General features: G+C 53.7%; 1 protein-coding gene across 1 annotated transcript in view; it reads left to right on the top strand.

Moving 5' to 3' along the window:
• The first annotated feature begins 621 nt into the window (after positions 1 to 621).
• Positions 622 to 20,048, top strand: part of CAPN5 (calpain 5) — a 181,068-nt gene continuing 161,641 nt past the window's right edge. Inside the window, exon 1 of the mRNA XM_077451419.1 lies at positions 622 to 726. The gene's annotated coding sequence lies outside the window, so the exon portion shown is untranslated. The remainder of the gene's footprint in view (positions 727 to 20,048) is intronic.

Raw genomic sequence — 20,048 nt, 5'->3', positions numbered from 1 at the left:
ATGTTTTTTTTTTGTTTTGTTTTTTGTTTTTGCATCTTTTTTTGTTTGTTTAGCAAAAAATAAAACTCCCAGCTGTAATTAAATACCACCAAAAAAAGCTCTATTTGTGGGGAAAAAAATGATAAAAATTTCATTTGGGTACAGTGTTGTATGCCCGCGCAATTGTCATTCAAAGTGCATCAGCGCTGAAAGCTGAAAATTGGTCTGGGCAGGAGGGGGGTTTAAGTGCCCAGTAAGCAAGTGGTTAATTTTCCTTGCATGTCCCCCTCGGATCTACAGCGACTTTACTTCCACGTTCCACATTGTAGTAAAAAGTGGCTTTGCCTTTAGTAAATAACCCCCAATGTAACAAGTGATCGATGTTTATTAAACAGGCGATTGAATACAATGTAACAAGTCATCGATGGAAAGTGTTTAAATACAATGTAACAAGTGATCAATGTTTATTAAACAGGGGATTGAATAAATGACAACATTGTATACATTTCATGTTCTATTTATAAACAACACTAATATTAGAAGAGCAGATATTCGGCAATGCAATGAAAGGGAGAGGAAAGAGACTACATCTCCCATGATGCCTTGCTGGCCGCCCCATCCCTGGTGGGGGGGGTGGGGGGGGGAGGGTTGTGTCTGTGTAGCAGAGTTGTAGAAGCAGAGGAGCTGGAGCAGCTGTGATTGGTATCTGTGCAGGCAGCACCTGGGCTCCTGACACCCCTGGGACAGGTAATGTACCTGGATGGATCTGGGAGGGGGAGGGGGTAGCTGTGTGTGTCCATTGCACATGGCTCATGCCATGCTGGGTGATTGCATTGACTTTTGCTCAGTGATTATTTTCTTGCATGCTGAATTAGTTGCAATCAGCTCTCGGCAGCATGCAGCAGAGGAGTTGTAATGTATCCCTGAGATGAGCCCCCCACCTCCCATCCCCCCCCATAGAGCTCTGCAGTGTGGGGCAGGCTGGGCTCAGGGCTGCGGTAATACAATCATCCCTCTGGGGGGATCTGCTGGACTCTCTTTAGCACACATGTTTTATGTTAGTGAACAAGCAGCAGCTGGCCGGAGAGTGCGATTCCTCAGATTGCTGGGTGTCCCCAGCTGTGCTTTGTGTCCCCCCCAACTACGCTTTGTGTCCCCCCCAACTACGCTTTGTGTCCCCCCCAACTACGCATTGTGTCCCCCCCAACTACGCATTGTGTCCCCCCCCAACTACGCTTTGTGTCCCCCCCAACTACGCTTTGTGTCCCCCCCAACTACGCTTTGTGTCCCCCCCAACTACGCTTTGTGTCCCCCCCCCAACTAGGCTTTGTGTCCCCCCCCCCAACTAGGCTTTGTGTCCCCCCCCCAACTAGGCTTTGTGTCCCCCCCCCCCCCAACTAGGCTTTGTGTCCCCCCCCTCCACTAGGCTTTGTGTCCCCCCCCCCCAACTAGGCTTTGTGTCCCCCCCCCCCCCCAACTAGGCTTTGTGTCCCCCCCCCCCAACTAGGCTTTGTGTCCCCCCCCCCCCAACTAGGCTTTGTGTCCCCCCCCCCCAACTAGGCTTTGTGTCCCCCCCCCCCCAACTAGGCTTTGTGTCCCCCCCCCAACTAGGCTTTGTGTCCCCCCCCCAACTAGGCTTTGTGTCCCCCCCCCAACTAGGCTTTGTGTCCCCCCCCCAACTAGGCTTTGTGTCCCCCCCCCCCCAACTAGGCTTTGTGTCCCCCCCCCCAACTAGGCTTTGTGTCCCCCCCCCCCCCAACTAGGCTTTGTGTCCCCCCCCAACTAGGCTTTGTGTCCCCCCCCCCAACTAGGCTTTGTGTCCCCCCCCCCCAACTAGGCTTTGTGTCCCCCCCCCCCAACTAGGCTTTGTGTCCCCCCCCCCCAACTAGGCTTTGTGTCCCCCCCCCCCAACTAGGCTTTGTGTCCCCCCCCCCCAACTAGGCTTTGTGTCCCCCCCCCCCCCAACTAGGCTTTGTGTCCCCCCCCCCCAACTAGGCTTTGTGTCCCCCCCCCCAACTAGGCTTTGTGTCCCCCCCCCCCCCAACTAGGCTTTGTGTCCCCCCCCCAACTAGGCTTTGTGTCCCCCCCCCCCCAACTAGGCTTTGTGTCCCCCCCCCCCCCAACTAGGCTTTGTGTCCCCCCCCCCCCAACTAGGCTTTGTGTTCCCCCCCCCCTCAACTAGGCTTTGTGTCCCGTTCCCCCCCAACTACGCTTTGTTCTCCCATTTCTCTATATGTGACACCTAATAGACTTAAGAACGTTCGCTCAATTCTGTTTTTCATTGTTCGTTGGGTCAACGTTTGTATATGACCCCAATGCATTGGAGCCGTATTGAATATTTTTTTTTTTTTGTTTAGCTGATTTTTTTTGAATGTGGTTTTCATTCAGGAAAGTTTATTTATTTATTTTTTGTTCCAAAATTTGAATGTTCAAAGCAAAATAAATTGATGTATTCTTGAACAACGTTCGCCAAGCTATCGAATGTACTGAACATTTTTGCATGAATGTTCATTCAAAGATCTACTAGTGTAGGGTCAGGGGTCAAGTTTTGGGGTGGGAGGTGAACAATTGGTTCATTGGAAAGTGGTCCTTTGTGGCGCTTGGTGGTCTGAGTCCGCCTCTTTTATGTCTTGTATGCTCCAATAGTGAGAGGTGTTGTTTTTTTTGGGTGGGGGGGTGGTATTCCTGGCCAGCTTTGTGTCCCAGCTCCTCCTATTCCATTCTCTATGCCAGCAGTCTCCAAACTGCGACACGAGGGTCAGATGCGGACCTTGACTTGCCTTTATCTGGCCCTTGGGGCATTATTCCTCCCACTGCCACCAACCGAATGGGCAGATCTGCTTGCGCTGCCACCAACCGAATGGGCAGATCTGCTTGCGCTGCCACCAACCGAATGGGCAGATGTGCTTGCGCTGCCACCAACCGAATGGGCAGATCTGCTTGCGCTGCCACCAACCGAATGGCCACCATTCCTCATGCTGCCACCAATGATGGGGTAAAGTTCCTTCCATTGACCCCAACAATGGGACAATATCCCTCCCTCTGGCACCAAAGCTAGGGCATTGTTTACTCCCACTGGCCCTAGTCCAGCCCCCCCCCCCCCCCCCCCCCGCGCCAAGTCAAAAGTACATTAAACTGGCCCTTTGTTTAGAGACCCCTGATCTATAGTATAAAATACAGCAGGGATGGTGGAAGCCTCCCCATAGAGGGCACAGCAGGGGGGCAGATCTGGGATGATATTGGAAGGCATCAGGTGGGTTACCTCTGTATCCTCTACCAAATGCTGATGTAGATCTAATGCCATAGGAGCCGCTATAGAATGGGTACATTTGTTCTCTGCTTCAACCTCCTGAAGAGCCTCTGACACGCTGGGTAGAGTGTAGCACATGGACACAGAAACTCATTGAAATTAGTAGTTGCCAATCAACGCCACAAAGAAACGGGTATTAGTCAAGTCAGTTAAGTGACTAAGTATATTGTCAATGAGTCGTTGATAAAGCAAGCATTAGGTTGAATCAACAATGGTGGTAACTAGTGATGGACGAACTTCCGACGGGACGTTTCGCGAACGCGAAACGCGAACGGGCACAAACGTTCGCGAAAACGACCGTTCGCCGCGGGCTCCATTGACTTCAATGGGAGGCGAATTTCGCAAACCTTTAGGTCGAATTTGCGGCCACGGGGTAATTATTAGGGGGTAGCACGCAGTCCCACCACCTGGACAATAGCATAATACATGTATGAGGTGAATTTGGGATCGATAACTACAAGCATTTTTTTTTTATTTGGGAAATTGTTCTGACAATTCAGGACTATGGAGCTAATGAAGGCAATGGAGGAGAGGGAAGGTCAGGGACCAGGGTAGGCAAACAAGAGGGTGCAGGAGATACAGAGCACTGACAGCAGCACCGTAATACAGAGCACTGACATCAGCACCGTGACATACAGCGCTGACAGCAGCTCCGTGACATACAGCGCTGACAGCAGCTCCGTGACATACAGCGCTGACAGCAGCTCCGTGACATACAGCGCTGACAGCAGCTCCGTGACATACAGCGCTGACAGCAGCTCCGTGACATACAGCGCTGACAGCAGCACCGTGACATACAGCGCTGACAGCAGCTCCGTGACATACAGCGCTGACAGCAGCTCCGTGACATACAGCGCTGACAGCAGCTCCGTGACATACAGCACTGACAGCAGCTCCGTGACATACAGCGCTGACAGCAGCTCCGTGACATACAGCGCTGACAGCAGCACCGTGACATACAGCGCTGACAGCAGCTCCGTGACATACAGCGCTGACAGCAGCACCGTGACATACAGCGCTGACAGCAGCTCCGTGACATACAGCACTGACAGCAGCTCCGTGACATACAGCGCTGACAGCAGCTCCGTGACATACAGCGCTGACAGCAGCACCGTGACATACAGCGCTGACAGCAGCTCCGTGACATACAGCGCTGACAGCAGCTCCGTGACATACAGCGCTGACAGCAGCTCCGTGACATACAGCGCTGACAGCAGCTCCGTGACATACAGCGCTGACAGCAGCTCCGTGACATACAGCGCTGACAGCAGCTCCGTGACATACAGCGCTGACAGCAGCTCCGTGACATACAGCGCTGACAGCAGCTCCGTGACATACAGCGCTGACAGCAGCTCCGTGACATACAGCGCTGACAGCAGCTCCGTGACATACAGCGCTGACAGCAGCTCCGTGACATACAGCGCTGACAGCAGCTCCGTGACATACAGCGCTGACAGCAGCTCCGTGACATACAGCGCTGACAGCAGCACCGTAAGCAGCCCCAGGAGGAAGTCAGCACAGCACAGGGATGGTGTGATCCCCTCATAATAAGAACCCCCAGGAGGAAGTCAGCACAGCACAGGGATGGTGGGAGCCCCTCATAATAAGAACCCCCAGGAGGAAGTCAGCACAGCACAGGGATGGTGGGAGCCCCTCATAATAAGAACACCCAGGAGGAAGTCAGCACAGCACAGGGATGGTGGGAACCCCTCATAATAAGCAGCCCCAGTAGAAATATGACACCGCTCAACCTCTTCAAAGAGGAGGGTAGGGGCATATAGTACGGTGTGCTTTTTTGGGTCAGGGAAGTGAGCCAAATGAATTAAGAAGGTCTGTGTGCTTGATTCCAAAAATTGTTTATAGACATATACATGGTCTACTGATCACATGTGTTGAATTCCTCCGAGATCCATGCCTCATTCATTTTTAGAAATGTGAGGTAGTTAACACTGTCGTGAGCTAGGCGAGTACGCTTATCGGTCACAATCCCCCCTGCTGCGCTGAACGTCCTTTCGGACAGGACACTGGATGAGGGGCAAGCCAACAGTTCGATTGCAAATTGGGCAAGCTCTGGCCAGAGGTCAAGCCTGCCCACCCAGTAGTCTAGGGGTTCATCACTCCTCAGAGCGTCCACATCGGCCGTTAACCCAATGTAGTCGGACACCTGACGGTCTAGGCGTTCCCTGATGCTGGATCCGGATGACACCTGTCGATGGGTCGGCTGAAAGAATGACCTCATATCCGAAGTCACCAACACATCTTCAAACCGGCCTCTTCTTGCAGGCGCTGTTGGATTGGTACCCGCAAATCCTTCTCTGGGAGTGGGAATTGCTCCTCTGCCAGCGCACGCAAAAGCAGAATGCAGCATTTCTCGAAGCAAGGCCTGGAAGTGCTGCATTCTGACAGCCCTCTGCGACGGCGGTAACATTTCCGCCATTTTGTGTTTGTACCGGGGATCTAAGTACGTTGCCACCCAGTACTGGTCCTTGACCCTCATGCTTTTTATACGGGGGTCCCTATTAAAACACTGGAGCATGAAGGCCCCCATTTGCACTCAAGCGGAAGGTATGTGGTGGTGGTGGTGTTGTTGGTGGTAGTGTCTTTGGGGGTGCACATAGCAGAGAGTGAAGAAGAGGGTGCAGATCGAGAGGATGAGGAGGGTGCAGAAGAATAAGGCTGAGTGAGCCACTCAACCAAGTCTGGTGCGTCCTTTAAAGTAATTGAACGCACCTTCTGCAACTTCCCACTTTGGCTCAAGGCTGTTGCTCCTGCCCTACCCCTACCACCCCTGCGGAAGGGCCTGCCTCTTCCTCTGCCTGTCATTTTTTAAATCACCCTGTGACAAAACTCTTAGTCCCTATACCGCTGAAGGACTGCTGCAGTATAGGGCAGCGGTCAGCAGTAGTGCACGTCAACCCTATGTATTGTGGACCGATAGCGGTCCTTACAGAACAGCAGACTGTACTGCACTCAGGCCTATGTACCGTAGCACCCTATACCAAGTTACCAGTCCTTATAAGAACTTTTGTGGACCAAGCAGGTTGTGTGTTAGTGATTAGCAGACTGTACGTCAGTCCCTATACCAATGAAGGACTGCTGCAGTATAGGGCAGCGGTCAGCAGTAGTGCACGTCAACCCTATGTATTGTGGACCGATAGCGGTCCTTACAGAACAGCAGACTGTACTGCACTCAGGCCTATGTACCGTAGCACCCTATACCAAGTTACCAGTCCTTATAAAAACTTTTGTGGACCAAGCAGGTTGTGTGTTAGTGATTAGCAGACTGTACGTCAGTCCCTATACCAATGAAGGACTGCTGCAGTATAGGGCAGCGGTCAGCAGTAGTGCACGTCAACCCTATGTATTGTGGACCGATAGCGGTCCTTACAGAACAGCAGACTGTACTGCACTCAGGCCTATGTACCGTAGCACCCTATACCAAGTTACCAGTCCTTATAAAAACTTTTGTGGACCAAGCAGGTTGTGTGTTAGTGATTAGCAGACTGTACGTCAGTCCCTATACCAATGAAGGACTGCTGCAGTATAGGGCAGCGGTCAGCAGTAGTGCACGGCAACCCTATGTATTGTGGACCGATAGCGGTCCTTACAGAACAGCAGACTGTAACGCACTCAGGCCTATGTACCGTAGCACCCTATACCAAGTTACCAGTCCTTATAAGAACTTTTGTGGACCAAGCAGGTTGTGTGTTAGTGATTAGCAGACTGTACGTCAGTCCCTATACCAATGAAGGACTGCTGCAGTATAGGGCAGCGGTCAGCAGTAGTGCACGTCAACCCTATGTATTGTGGACCGATAGCGGTCCTTACAGAACAGCAGACTGTACTGCACTCAGGCCTATGTACCGTAGCACCCTATACCAAGTTACCAGTCCTTATAAAAACTTTTGTGGACCAAGCAGGTTGTGTGTTAGTGATTAGCAGACTGTACGTCAGTCCCTATACCAATGAAGGACTGCTGCAGTATAGGGCAGCGGTCAGCAGTAGTGCACGTCAACCCTATGTATTGTGGACCGATAGCGGTCCTTACAGAACAGCAGACTGTACTGCACTCAGGCCTATGTACCGTAGCACCCTATACCAAGTTACCAGTCCTTATAAAAACTTTTGTGGACCAAGCAGGTTGTGTGTTAGTGATTAGCAGACTGTACGTCAGTCCCTATACCAATGAAGGACTGCTGCAGTATAGGGCAGCGGTCAGCAGTAGTGCACGGCAACCCTATGTATTGTGGACCGATAGCGGTCCTTACAGAACAGCAGACTGTAACGCACTCAGGCCTATGTACCGTAGCACCCTATACCAAGTTACCAGTCCTTATAAGAACTTTTGTGGACCAAGCAGGTTGTGTGTTAGTGATTAGCAGACTGTACGTCAGTCCCTATACCAATGAAGGACTGCTGCAGTATAGGGCAGCGGTCAGCAGTAGTGCACGGCAACCCTATGTATTGTGGACCGATAGCGGTCCTTACAGAACAGCAGACTGTAACGCACTCAGGCCTATGTACCGTAGCACCCTATACCAAGTTACCAGTCCTTATAAGAACTTTTGTGGACCAAGCAGGTTGTGTATTAGTGTTTAGCAGACTGTGCGTCAGTCCCTATACCGCTGAAGGACTGCTGCAGTATAGGGCAGCGGTCAGCAGTAGTGCACGGCAACCCTATGTATTGTGGACCGATAGCAGTCCTTACAGAACAGCAGACTGTACTGCACTCAGGCCTATGTACCGTAGCACCCTATACCAAGTTACCAGTCCTTATAAGAACTTTTGTGGACCAAGCAGGTTGTGTGTTAGTGTTTAGCAGACTGTGCGTCAGTCCCTATACCGCTGAAGGACTGCTGCAGTATAGGGCAGCGGTCAGCAGTAGTGCACGTCAACCCTATGTATTGTGGACCGATAGCGGTCCTTACAGAACAGCAGACTGTAACGCACTCAGGCCTATGTACCGTAGCACCCTATACCAAGTTACCAGTCCTTATAAGAACTTTTGTGGACCAAGCAGGTTGTGTATTAGTGTTTAGCAGACTGTGCGTCAGTCCCTATACCGCTGAAGGACTGCTGCAGTATAGGGCAGCGGTCAGCAGTAGTGCACGGCAACCCTATGTATTGTGGACCGATAGCGGTCCTTACAGAACAGCAGACTGTAACGCACTCAGGCCTATGTACCGTAGCACCCTATACCAAGTTACCAGTCCTTATAAGAACTTTTGTGGACCAAGCAGGTTGTGTATTAGTGTTTAGCAGACTGTGCGTCAGTCCCTATACCGCTGAAGGACTGCTGCAGTATAGGGCAGCGGTCAGCAGTAGTGCACGGCAACCCTATGTATTGTGGACCGATAGCAGTCCTTACAGAACAGCAGACTGTACTGCACTCAGGCCTATGTACCGTAGCACCCTATACCAAGTTACCAGTCCTTATAAGAACTTTTGTGGACCAAGCAGGTTGTGTGTTAGTGTTTAGCAGACTGTGCGTCAGTCCCTATACCGCTGAAGGACTGCTGCAGTATAGGGCAGCGGTCAGCAGTAGTGCACGTCAACCCTATGTATTGTGGACCGATAGCGGTCCTTACAGAACAGCAGACTGTAACGCACTCAGGCCTATGTACCGTAGCACCCTATACCAAGTTACCAGTCCTTATAAGAACTTTTGTGGACCAAGCAGGTTGTGTATTAGTGTTTAGCAGACTGTGCGTCAGTCCCTATACCGCTGAAGGACTGCTGCAGTATAGGGCAGCGGTCAGCAGTAGTGCACGGCAACCCTATCTATTGTGGACCGATAGCGGTCCTTACAGAACAGCAGACTGTACCGCACCCAAGCCTATGTACCGTAGCACCCTAGACAGACCAAGTTACCAGTCCTTATAAGAACTTTTGTGGAACAAGTGAGTTGTGAATGATTAGCAGACTGCAGCAGAAGGGCAGCAGTCAAGTATAATATTCTTTCTATATTTGGAAGAAAGAATATTATACGTGTACAAGCCTATTACCGTACCACTGATACCAGTCCTGAAAAGAACCTTTGTGGAACTAATAGTAACAGCAAGTCTTTAAAATTATCCTCACTGCCTGACACACTGCTTCCTGCCTGTCCCTATACAAATTGGCAAAAAAGAGTAGGCTGGAACGATTAGCTGGAACAGCTCTTTTGTGGACCTGATAGTAACAGCTAATGATGATGATGATGATGATGATGAAGAAAGACTAATCTGGCTGAGCTGTCCCTAAAATAGCAGCATACAGCGCTCTGTCCCTTTATCTAAACTGACAAAAGAAACTCAGGCTGCTGACCTAACACCTATACCAGTCCTGAAAAGAACTTTTGTGTACCAAATAGCTAGCGTTTTCTCTGTCCCTACTCCACACAGGATCCTTTCCCTACAGTGACAGAAGAAAGAATGTAAAATGGCCACCGGATCGGGTGTATTTATAGGTTAGGGGGAATGTCCAAGTGTCCATGAGCTGTCATGTCTCAATTGGTTGTCCTGTAACACATGATAAACGTGTCACGAAAGGTTAAAGTTCTTGTATACATTAAACACGTAAGTCCGCCGGGGCGAACGACGGAAAAAGGCGTTCGAACCCGCGGACGGCGAAAGTCGGAAATTCGCCGCGAAACGACCGCCGGGCGAACCGTTCGGCCATCACTAGTGGTAACACTATTGGCATACAGAATGTTGCCTGGTAAGAACTAAGTACAAAAGTACCACTTAGAAGCACAGAGGTGAGGGAGGGGAAACGGCAGCATACTAAGCTTCCCAGTGATAAGCTGTGCAGGAGGTGTGTGTGTGTGTGTGTGCAGAATCCTGATTATTGGAGGAGAGCAGGCTGAGTGCCCAGCATAGCTAGAGAACGGACTATGCTGTGCTCTCATGCCTAGTATGGTCAGTTTATATTAGGAAAGTGGAGTTACTGGCAGGAACACCAGGGATTTCACACAATGAGAATGAGATACTTTTTCATACGGGTACAGCAGTCACATATCAGGAATATGAAATGTTGGGGTAACATTCTTTTTAAAGGCCTCGTGACCTATATTTTCTAAAATGTGTTTTTCTGCCTGTTTTTATTATCTCTGTGAGCTCCCAAAGCTCTCCCTTCCCGTCCTAAAGACCGCCTGCAACCCTATAAAGATGTCAGTTGACCTCATAGGCATGCGCATCCTATTGCATTAGGATGTGCACCCCAAAGCCCTAATATGGTGTCAGTAGGGCAGTGGACAGTGGCATTATTATTATTTTTTTTTATATTTTTTTTTTTTTTATATTTAGTAAAAAAAAAAAATATATATATATAATTAGAAAAAAGAAAGAATCCGGGATCTAAACATGCTCTAACGTTGTGATTAGGGGTGTGCTCAGGCACACCTATGGTTGGCTGGCTGGGCAAAGCCTGGATCCACTGGTCAGGAAGCTTCGCAGGCAATTTATACAGACGATGGACTTTGGGAAGTAGAATGCAGACTAAAAATGAAAGTGTAGTCAAGGGGATTAAAGTCTAACTCGCTTATAAACGTGCCCATGTAGTGGGGTTCCCACATGGTTTAAATGCTGGTTACAGGGGGGTGAAATGAGCACACATACTTATCCTATTGGCGCTCTCCAATGTTATCCAATACCCATCTAACCCATGCAGTACAGGCATAGGTGTGCCTCGGCACACCCTAATCACTGTGTGGTGCTGATTATCCCTACTACCCCTCTTCCCCTCGTGTTGTGCTCTCCTTTTCTCTCTTTTTCTCTCCCCCTGGATGCTGCAGGGGATGTTAAAGGATGGAGAGCGGGGGAAGCGGCTAATCAATATGTAATTTACCGGCCCCTTCCTTTTCTAAATGAACTCGCTCATCGTGTTCAATCATAACTGAAGCATAGGAAACTGTTTACTATGCTTCGGTTTGTGAATGAACAAGGAATCCGCTCAGCACAAATTGCTTCCCATTCACTCACTGTCCAGTGCAGCTTCCTGTAATAAAGACCAGTGCTGCTCTCTCTCCTTGGGCAGAGTGACTGGTCTTGTCTCCGCCCCCTTCTTTAGTTTCCTGCAGGCAGCTTTGTAGTGGGTGGAGCCTGCTGGGCCCCTTCCACAGCTCTGCTCTCTGCTCAAGCTACCTACAGCACAGCGATGATGTCACAACTGTATTTAAAGGGTAACCCTCTGGGTTTGGCGCTCAAGAATTTGATGTCTTTTGCGGCTATTGAGGAATATATTAAACGTGAATGATCTCATGACCTGGAGTTCAGCTTTAAATAAACCCGTTACTTCACCATGTAAAGATGAAGCACAGGTTCTCTTTAAAGGCACAAAAAAAAAGTATTTAGTTGTTACTAATAGAGATAAAAAAAATATATATTAATAACAACAAAAATGTAAAAAGTAATATAAAAATATTATAATAAAATATTAAAAATATTATTATTATAAAATATATTAAAAAAAAAAAATATTGATATATTTTTATTATAATATCTTAAAATATTAATATTTTATGTATTATTATTACTTTTTATATTTTTTTTATAAAAAAAAAAAATATATATATATATATATATATATATATATATATATATATATATATTATTACTGTATAGTAATATCCTAAAATATTAATATAATTTTATTTTTATTATAATTTTTATATCATTATATTACTTTTTTATATTGTTTACCATTTTTTTTTTTTTTTTTTCCCTTGTCACCCGTCTGCCAAGTTTTTGTCCAACTTGAAGAAACTTGTTATCGGGTTTCTCCCCCTTTATTCATCGGCTTATGTATGCAGTCATGGCGAGCCTTGGGAGGAGGGCGCGTCAGCGCATGATTTTTTTTATTTATTTTTTACATAAAACTGAAACCGCAGAGCCTCTTGTTATGAGACTTCTCTTCCTCCATTGGCCACAAGTCTACCAGTAGCATCTTGTCAGTATCACCAGGCAGTCAGGGGTTAACGTGTCATAAGCAGAATGTGTCTGCAGGGTGTTTCCCAGTGATAAGGGTATGAAACCATTAGTGTGTTGCTTAAGCAGCTCATGTAGTTTGCGGTATTTGTCTTAAAGGCTGAGGATTCTTCAGCAAGGCATGCTGGGACTTGTAGTTCCTCAATGGCTCTGGAACACTTTACTCCAATGTTAGTCAACACTTGCATTCATGGACAGCCCAGCACTTGACCCAGTGATAGCTGTCTGCAAAGTATATGGTTCTTGTTTTTGTCAGAATCTGTTTTTCTACAGTGTGTGAGCTTTGCTAACTAATGAAAATGTTTTTTCTGCAAATACTTATGTGTATTTATGTAAATTTGGCAGAGCTATTTGTCCTGTGACACTGTACTTTATTTTTTATTTTTTTTTTGGGGGGGGGGGGGGAATCGAATGTTAGGATATTTACACTCCAGGTCGAGTGTTATTTATTTTATACGGGTTAGAGTGAATCGGCAAAATACGGTATTATGGGCAATAGATGAAGCTTATGACTGTAGGAAATACTAGAATCCCTGTTGGGGGGGGGGGGGGGGGAGATGAACGAGGCTAGAATCCCTGTTGGGGGGGGGGGGGAGATAAACGAGGCTAGAATCCCTGTCGGGGGGGGGAGATAAACGAGGCTAGAATCCCTGTCGGGGGGGGGAGATAAACGAGGCTAGAATCCCTGTCGGGGGGGGGAGATAAACGAGGCTAGAATCCCTGTCGGGGGGGGGGGGGGAGATAAACGAGGCTAGAATCCCTGTCGGGGGGGGAGATAAACGAGGCTAGAATCCCTGTCGGGGGGGAGATAAACGAGGCTAGAATCCCTGTCGGGGGGGGGGGGGAAGATAAACGAGGCTAGAATCCCTGTCGGGGGGGGGAGATAAACGAGGCTAGAATCCCTGTCGGGGGGGAGATAAACGAGGCTAGAATCCCTGTCGGGGGGGGGGGGGGAGATAAACGAGGCTAGAATCCCTGTCGGGGGGGGGGGAGATAAACGAGGCTAGAATCCCTGTCGGGGGGAGATAAACGAGGCTAGAATCCCTGTCGGGGGGGGGGGGGGGAGATGAACGAGGCTAGAATCCCTGTCGGGGGGGGGGGGGGAGATGAACGAGGCTAGAATCCCTGTCGGGGGGGGGGGGGGAGGGAGATGAACGAGGCTAGAATCCCTGTCGGGGGGGGGGGGGGGGAGATGAACGAGGCTAGAATCCCTGTCGGGGGGGGAGATGAACGAGGCTAGAATCCCTGTCGGGGGGGGGGGGGGGGGGGGGAGATGAACGAGGCTAGAATCCCTGTCGGGGGGGGGAGATGAACGAGGCTAGAATCCCTGTCGGGGGGGGGGGGGGGAGATGAACGAGGCTAGAATCCCTGTCGGGGGGGGGGGAGATGAACGAGGCTAGAATCCCTGTCGGGGGGGGGGGGGGAGATGAACGAGGCTAGAATCCCTGTCGGGGGGGGGGGGGAGATGAACGAGGCTAGAATCCCTGTCGGGGGGGGGGGGGGAGATGAACGAGGCTAGAATCCCTGTCGGGGGGGGGGGGGGGAGATGAACGAGGCTAGAATCCCTGTCGGGGGGGGGGGGGAGATGAACGAGGCTAGAATCCCTGTCGGGGGGGGGGGGGGGGGAGGTAGATGAACGAGGCTAGAATCCCTGTCGGGGGGGGGGGGGGAGATGAACGAGGCTAGAATCCCTGTCGGGGGGGGGGGGGGGAGGTAGATGAACGAGGCTAGAATCCCTGTCGGGGGGGGGGGGGAGGTAGATGAACAAGGCTAGAATCCCTGTCGGGGGGGGGGGGGGAGGTAGATGAACAAGGCTAGAATCCCTGTCGGGGGGGAGGTAGATGAACAAGGCTAGAATCCCTGTCGGGGGGGGGTAGATGAACAAGGCTAGAATCCCTGTCGGGGGGGGGGGGGGGGAGATGAACGAGGCTAGAATCCCTGTCGGGGGGGGGGGGGGGAGATGAACGAGGCTAGAATCCCTGTCGGGGGGGGGGGAGATGAACGAGGCTAGAATCCCTGTCGGGGGGGGGGGGGGGAGATGAACGAGGCTAGAATCCCTGTCGGGGGGGGGGGGGGGGAGGTAGATGAACAAGGCTAGAATCCCTGTCGGGGGGGAGGTAGATGAACGAGGCTAGAATCCCTGTCGGGGGGGGGGGGAGGTAGATGAACGAGGCTAGAATCCCTGTCGGGGGGGGGGGTAGATGAACGAGGCTAGAATCCCTGTCGGGGGGGGGGGGGGGGAGGTAGATGAACGAGGCTAGAATCCCTGTCTGGGGGGGGGGGGGGGAGGTAGATGAACGAGGCTAGAATCCCTGTCGGGGGGGGGGGGGGGAGGTAGATGAACGAGGCTAGAATCCCTGTCGGGGGGGGGGGGGTAGATGAACGAGGCTAGAATCCCTGTCGGGGGGGGAAGTAGATGAACGAGGCTAGAATCCCTGTCGGGGGGGGGGGAGGTAGATGAACGAGGCTAGAATCCCTGTCGGGGGGGGGGGGGGGGGAGGTAGAGGGATGAGGCGAGGCTAGAATCCCTGTCGGGGGGGAAAGTAGAGGAACGAAGTTAGAATCCCTGTCGGGGGGGGGGTAGATGAACGAGGCTAGAATCCCTGTCGGGGGGGGAGGTAGATGAACGAGGCTAGAATCCCTGTCGGGGGGGGGGGGGGTAGATGAACGAGGCTAGAATCCCTGTCGGGGGGGGGGGGAGATAGATGAACGAGGCTAGAATCCCTGTCGGGGGGGGGGGAGGTAGATGAACGAGGCTAGAATCCCTGTCGGGGGGGGGGGGGGGAGGTAGATGAACGAGGCTAGAATCCCTGTCGGGGGGGGGGGAGGTAGATGAACGAGGCTAGAATCCCTGTCGGGGGGGGGGGGGGGAGGTAGATGAACGAGGCTAGAATCCCTGTCGGGGGGGGGGGGTAGATGAACGAGGCTAGAATCCCTGTCGGGGGGGGGGGGGTAGATGAACGAGGCTAGAATCCCTGTCGGGGGCGAGGGGGGTAGATGAACGAGGCTAGAATCCCTGTCGGGGGCGAGGTAGACGAACGAGGCTAGAATCCCTGTCGGGGGCGAGGTAGACGAACGAGGCTAGAATCCCTGTCGGGGGCGAGGTAGACGAACGAGGCTAGAATCCCTGTCGGGGGCGAGGTAGACGAACGAGGCTAGAATCCCTGTCGGGGGCGAGGTAGACGAACGAGGCTAGAATCCCTGTCGGGGGCGAGGTAGACGAACGAGGCTAGAATCCCTGTCGGGGGCGAGGTAGACGAACGAGGCTAGAATCCCTGTCGGGGGCGAGGTAGACGAACGAGGCTAGAATCCCTGTCGGGGGCGAGGTAGACGAACGAGGCTAGAATCCCTGTCGGGGGCGAGGTAGACGAACGAGGCTAGAATCCCTGTCGGGGGCGAGGTAGACGAACGAGGCTAGAATCCCTGTCGGGGGCGAGGTAGACGAACGAGGCTAGAATCCCTGTCGGGGGCGAGGTAGACGAACGAGGCTAGAATCCCTGTCGGGGGCGAGGTAGACGAACGAGGCTAGAATCCCTGTCGGGGGCGAGGTAGACGAACGAGGCTAGAATCCCTGTCGGGGGCGAGGTAGACGAACGAGGCTAGAATCCCTGTCGGGGGCGAGGTAGACGAACGAGGCTAGAATCCCTGTCGGGGGCGAGGTAGACGAACGAGGCTAGAATCCCTGTCGGGGGCGAGGTAGACGAACGAGGCTAGAATCCCTGTCGGGGGCGAGGTAGACGAACGAGGCTAGAATCCCTGTCGGGGGCGAGGTAGACGAACGAGGCTAGAATCCCTGTCGGGGGCGAGGTAGACGAACGAGGCTAGAATCCCTGTCGGGGGCGAGGTAGACGAACGAGGCTAGAATCCCTGTCGGGGGCGAGGTAGACGAACGAGGCTAGAATCCCTGTCGGGGGCGAGGTAGACGAACGAGGCTAGAATCCCTGTCGGGGGCGAGGTAGACGAACGAGGCTAGAATCCCTGTCGGGGGCGAGGTAGACGAACGAGGCTAGAATCCCTGTCGGGGGCGAGGTAGACGAACGAGGCTAGAATCCCTGTCGGGGGCGAGGTAGACGAACGAGGCTAGAATCCCTGTCGGGGGCGAGGTAGACGAACGAGGCTAGAATCCCTGTCGGGGGCGAGGTAGACGAACGAGGCTAGAATCCCTGTCGGGGGCGAGGTAGACGAACGAGGCTAGAATCCCTGTCGGGGGCGAGGTAGACGAACGAGGCTAGAATCCCTGTCGGGGGCGAGGTAGACGAACGAGGCTAGAATCCCTGTCGGGGGCGAGGTAGACGAACGAGGCTAGAATCCCTGTCGGGGGCGAGGTAGACGAACGAGGCTAGAATCCCTGTCGGGGGCGAGGTAGACGAACGAGGCTAGAATCCCTGTCGGGGGCGAGGTAGACGAACGAGGCTAGAATCCCTGTCGGGGGCGAGGTAGACGAACGAGGCTAGAATCCCTGTCGGGGGCGAGGTAGACGAACGAGGCTAGAATCCCTGTCGGGGGCGAGGTAGACGAACGAGGCTAGAATCCCTGTCGGGGGCGAGGTAGACGAACGAGGCTAGAATCCCTGTCGGGGGCGAGGTAGACGAACGAGGCTAGAATCCCTGTCGGGGGCGAGGTAGACGAACGAGGCTAGAATCCCTGTCGGGGGCGAGGTAGACGAACGAGGCTAGAATCCCTGTCGGGGGCGAGGTAGACGAACGAGGCTAGAATCCCTGTCGGGGGCGAGGTAGACGAACGAGGCTAGAATCCCTGTCGGGGGCGAGGTAGACGAACGAGGCTAGAATCCCTGTCGGGGGCGAGGTAGACGAACGAGGCTAGAATCCCTGTCGGGGGCGAGGTAGACGAACGAGGCTAGAATCCCTGTCGGGGGCGAGGTAGACGAACGAGGCTAGAATCCCTGTCGGGGGCGAGGTAGACGAACGAGGCTAGAATCCCTGTCGGGGGCGAGGTAGACGAACGAGGCTAGAATCCCTGTCGGGGGCGAGGTAGACGAACGAGGCTAGAATCCCTGTCGGGGGCGAGGTAGACGAACGAGGCTAGAATCCCTGTCGGGGGCGAGGTAGACGAACGAGGCTAGAATCCCTGTCGGGGGCGAGGTAGACGAACGAGGCTAGAATCCCTGTCGGGGGCGAGGTAGACGAACGAGGCTAGAATCCCTGTCGGGGGCGAGGTAGACGAACGAGGCTAGAATCCCTGTCGGGGGCGAGGTAGACGAACGAGGCTAGAATCCCTGTCGGGGGCGAGGTAGACGAACGAGGCTAGAATCCCTGTCGGGGGCGAGGTAGACGAACGAGGCTAGAATCCCTGTCGGGGGCGAGGTAGACGAACGAGGCTAGAATCCCTGTCGGGGGCGAGGTAGACGAACGAGGCTAGAATCCCTGTCGGGGGCGAGGTAGACGAACGAGGCTAGAATCCCTGTCGGGGGCGAGGTAGACGAACGAGGCTAGAATCCCTGTCGGGGGCGAGGTAGACGAACGAGGCTAGAATCCCTGTCGGGGGCGAGGTAGACGAACGAGGCTAGAATCCCTGTCGGGGGCGAGGTAGACGAACGAGGCTAGAATCCCTGTCGGGGGCGAGGTAGACGAACGAGGCTAGAATCCCTGTCGGGGGCGAGGTAGACGAACGAGGCTAGAATCCCTGTCGGGGGCGAGGTAGACGAACGAGGCTAGAATCCCTGTCGGGGGCGAGGTAGACGAACGAGGCTAGAATCCCTGTCGGGGGCGAGGTAGACGAACGAGGCTAGAATCCCTGTCGGGGGCGAGGTAGACGAACGAGGCTAGAATCCCTGTCGGGGGCGAGGTAGACGAACGAGGCTAGAATCCCTGTCGGGGGCGAGGTAGACGAACGAGGCTAGAATCCCTGTCGGGGGCGAGGTAGACGAACGAGGCTAGAATCCCTGTCGGGGGCGAGGTAGACGAACGAGGCTAGAATCCCTGTCGGGGGCGAGGTAGACGAACGAGGCTAGAATCCCTGTCGGGGGCGAGGTAGACGAACGAGGCTAGAATCCCTGTCGGGGGCGAGGTAGACGAACGAGGCTAGAATCCCTGTCGGGGGCGAGGTAGACGAACGAGGCTAGAATCCCTGTCGGGGGCGAGGTAGACGAACGAGGCTAGAATCCCTGTCGGGGGCGAGGTAGACGAACGAGGCTAGAATCCCTGTCGGGGGCGAGGTAGACGAACGAGGCTAGAATCCCTGTCGGGGGCGAGGTAGACGAACGAGGCTAGAATCCCTGTCGGGGGCGAGGTAGACGAACGAGGCTAGAATCCCTGTCGGGGGCGAGGTAGACGAACGAGGCTAGAATCCCTGTCGGGGGCGAGGTAGACGAACGAGGCTAGAATCCCTGTCGGGGGCGAGGTAGACGAACGAGGCTAGAATCCCTGTCGGGGGCGAGGTAGACGAACGAGGCTAGAATCCCTGTCGGGGGCGAGGTAGACGAACGAGGCTAGAATCCCTGTCGGGGGCGAGGTAGACGAACGAGGCTAGAATCCCTGTCGGGGGCGAGGTAGACGAACGAGGCTAGAATCCCTGTCGGGGGCGAGGTAGACGAACGAGGCTAGAATCCCTGTCGGGGGCGAGGTAGACGAACGAGGCTAGAATCCCTGTCGGGGGCGAGGTAGACGAACGAGGCTAGAATCCCTGTCGGGGGCGAGGTAGACGAACGAGGCTAGAATCCCTGTCGGGGGCGAGGTAGACGAACGAGGCTAGAATCCCTGTCGGGGGCGAGGTAGACGAACGAGGCTAGAATCCCTGTCGGGGGCGAGGTAGACGAACGAGGCTAGAATCCCTGTCGGGGGCGAGGTAGACGAACGAGGCTAGAATCCCTGTCGGGGGCGAGGTAGACGAACGAGGCTAGAATCCCTGTCGGGGGCGAGGTAGACGAACGAGGCTAGAATCCCTGTCGGGGGCGAGGTAGACGAACGAGGCTAGAATCCCTGTCGGGGGCGAGGTAGACGAACGAGGCTAGAATCCCTGTCGGGGGCGAGGTAGACGAACGAGGCTAGAATCCCTGTCGGGGGCGAGGTAGACGAACGAGGCTAGAATCCCTGTCGGGGGCGAGGTAGACGAACGAGGCTAGAATCCCTGTCGGGGGCGAGGTAGACGAACGAGGCTAGAATCCCTGTCGGGGGCGAGGTAGACGAACGAGGCTAGAATCCCTGTCGGGGGCGAGGTAGACGAACGAGGCTAGAATCCCTGTCGGGGGCGAGGTAGACGAACGAGGCTAGAATCCCTGTCGGGGGCGAGGTAGACGAACGAGGCTAGAATCCCTGTCGGGGGCGAGGTAGACGAACGAGGCTAGAATCCCTGTCGGGGGCGAGGTAGACGAACGAGGCTAGAATCCCTGTCGGGGGGGGGGGGGGGGCGAGGTAGACGAACGAGGCTAGAATCCCTGTCGGGGGGGGGGGGGGCGAAGACGAACGAGGCTAGAATCCCTGTCGGGGGGGGGGGGGGAGACGAACGAGGCTAGAATCCCTGTCGGGGGGGGGGGGGGGGGGGCGAAGACGAACGAGGCTAGAATCCCTGTCGGGGGGGGGGGGGCGAAGACGAACGAGGCTAGAATCCCTGTCGGGGGGGGGGGGGGCGAAGACGAACGAGGCTAGAATCCCTGTCGGGGGGGGGGGGGGGGGAGACGAACGAGGCTAGAATCCCTGTCGGGGGGGGGGGGGGCGAAGACGAACGAGGCTAGAATCCCTGTCGGGGGGGGGGGGCGAAGACGAACGAGGCTAGAATCCCTGTCGGGGGGGGGGGGAGACGAACGAGGCTAGAATCCCTGTCGGGGGGGGGGGGCG

The sequence above is a fragment of the Lithobates pipiens genome, unplaced genomic scaffold (assembly GCF_037356315.1).
Source record: "Lithobates pipiens isolate NorthernLeopardFrog02 unplaced genomic scaffold, aLitPip1_a1.2 Scaffold_23, whole genome shotgun sequence".
NCBI classification, from domain to species: domain Eukaryota; kingdom Metazoa; phylum Chordata; class Amphibia; order Anura; family Ranidae; genus Lithobates; species Lithobates pipiens.
This window is presented reverse-complemented; position numbering and strand designations above follow the sequence as displayed.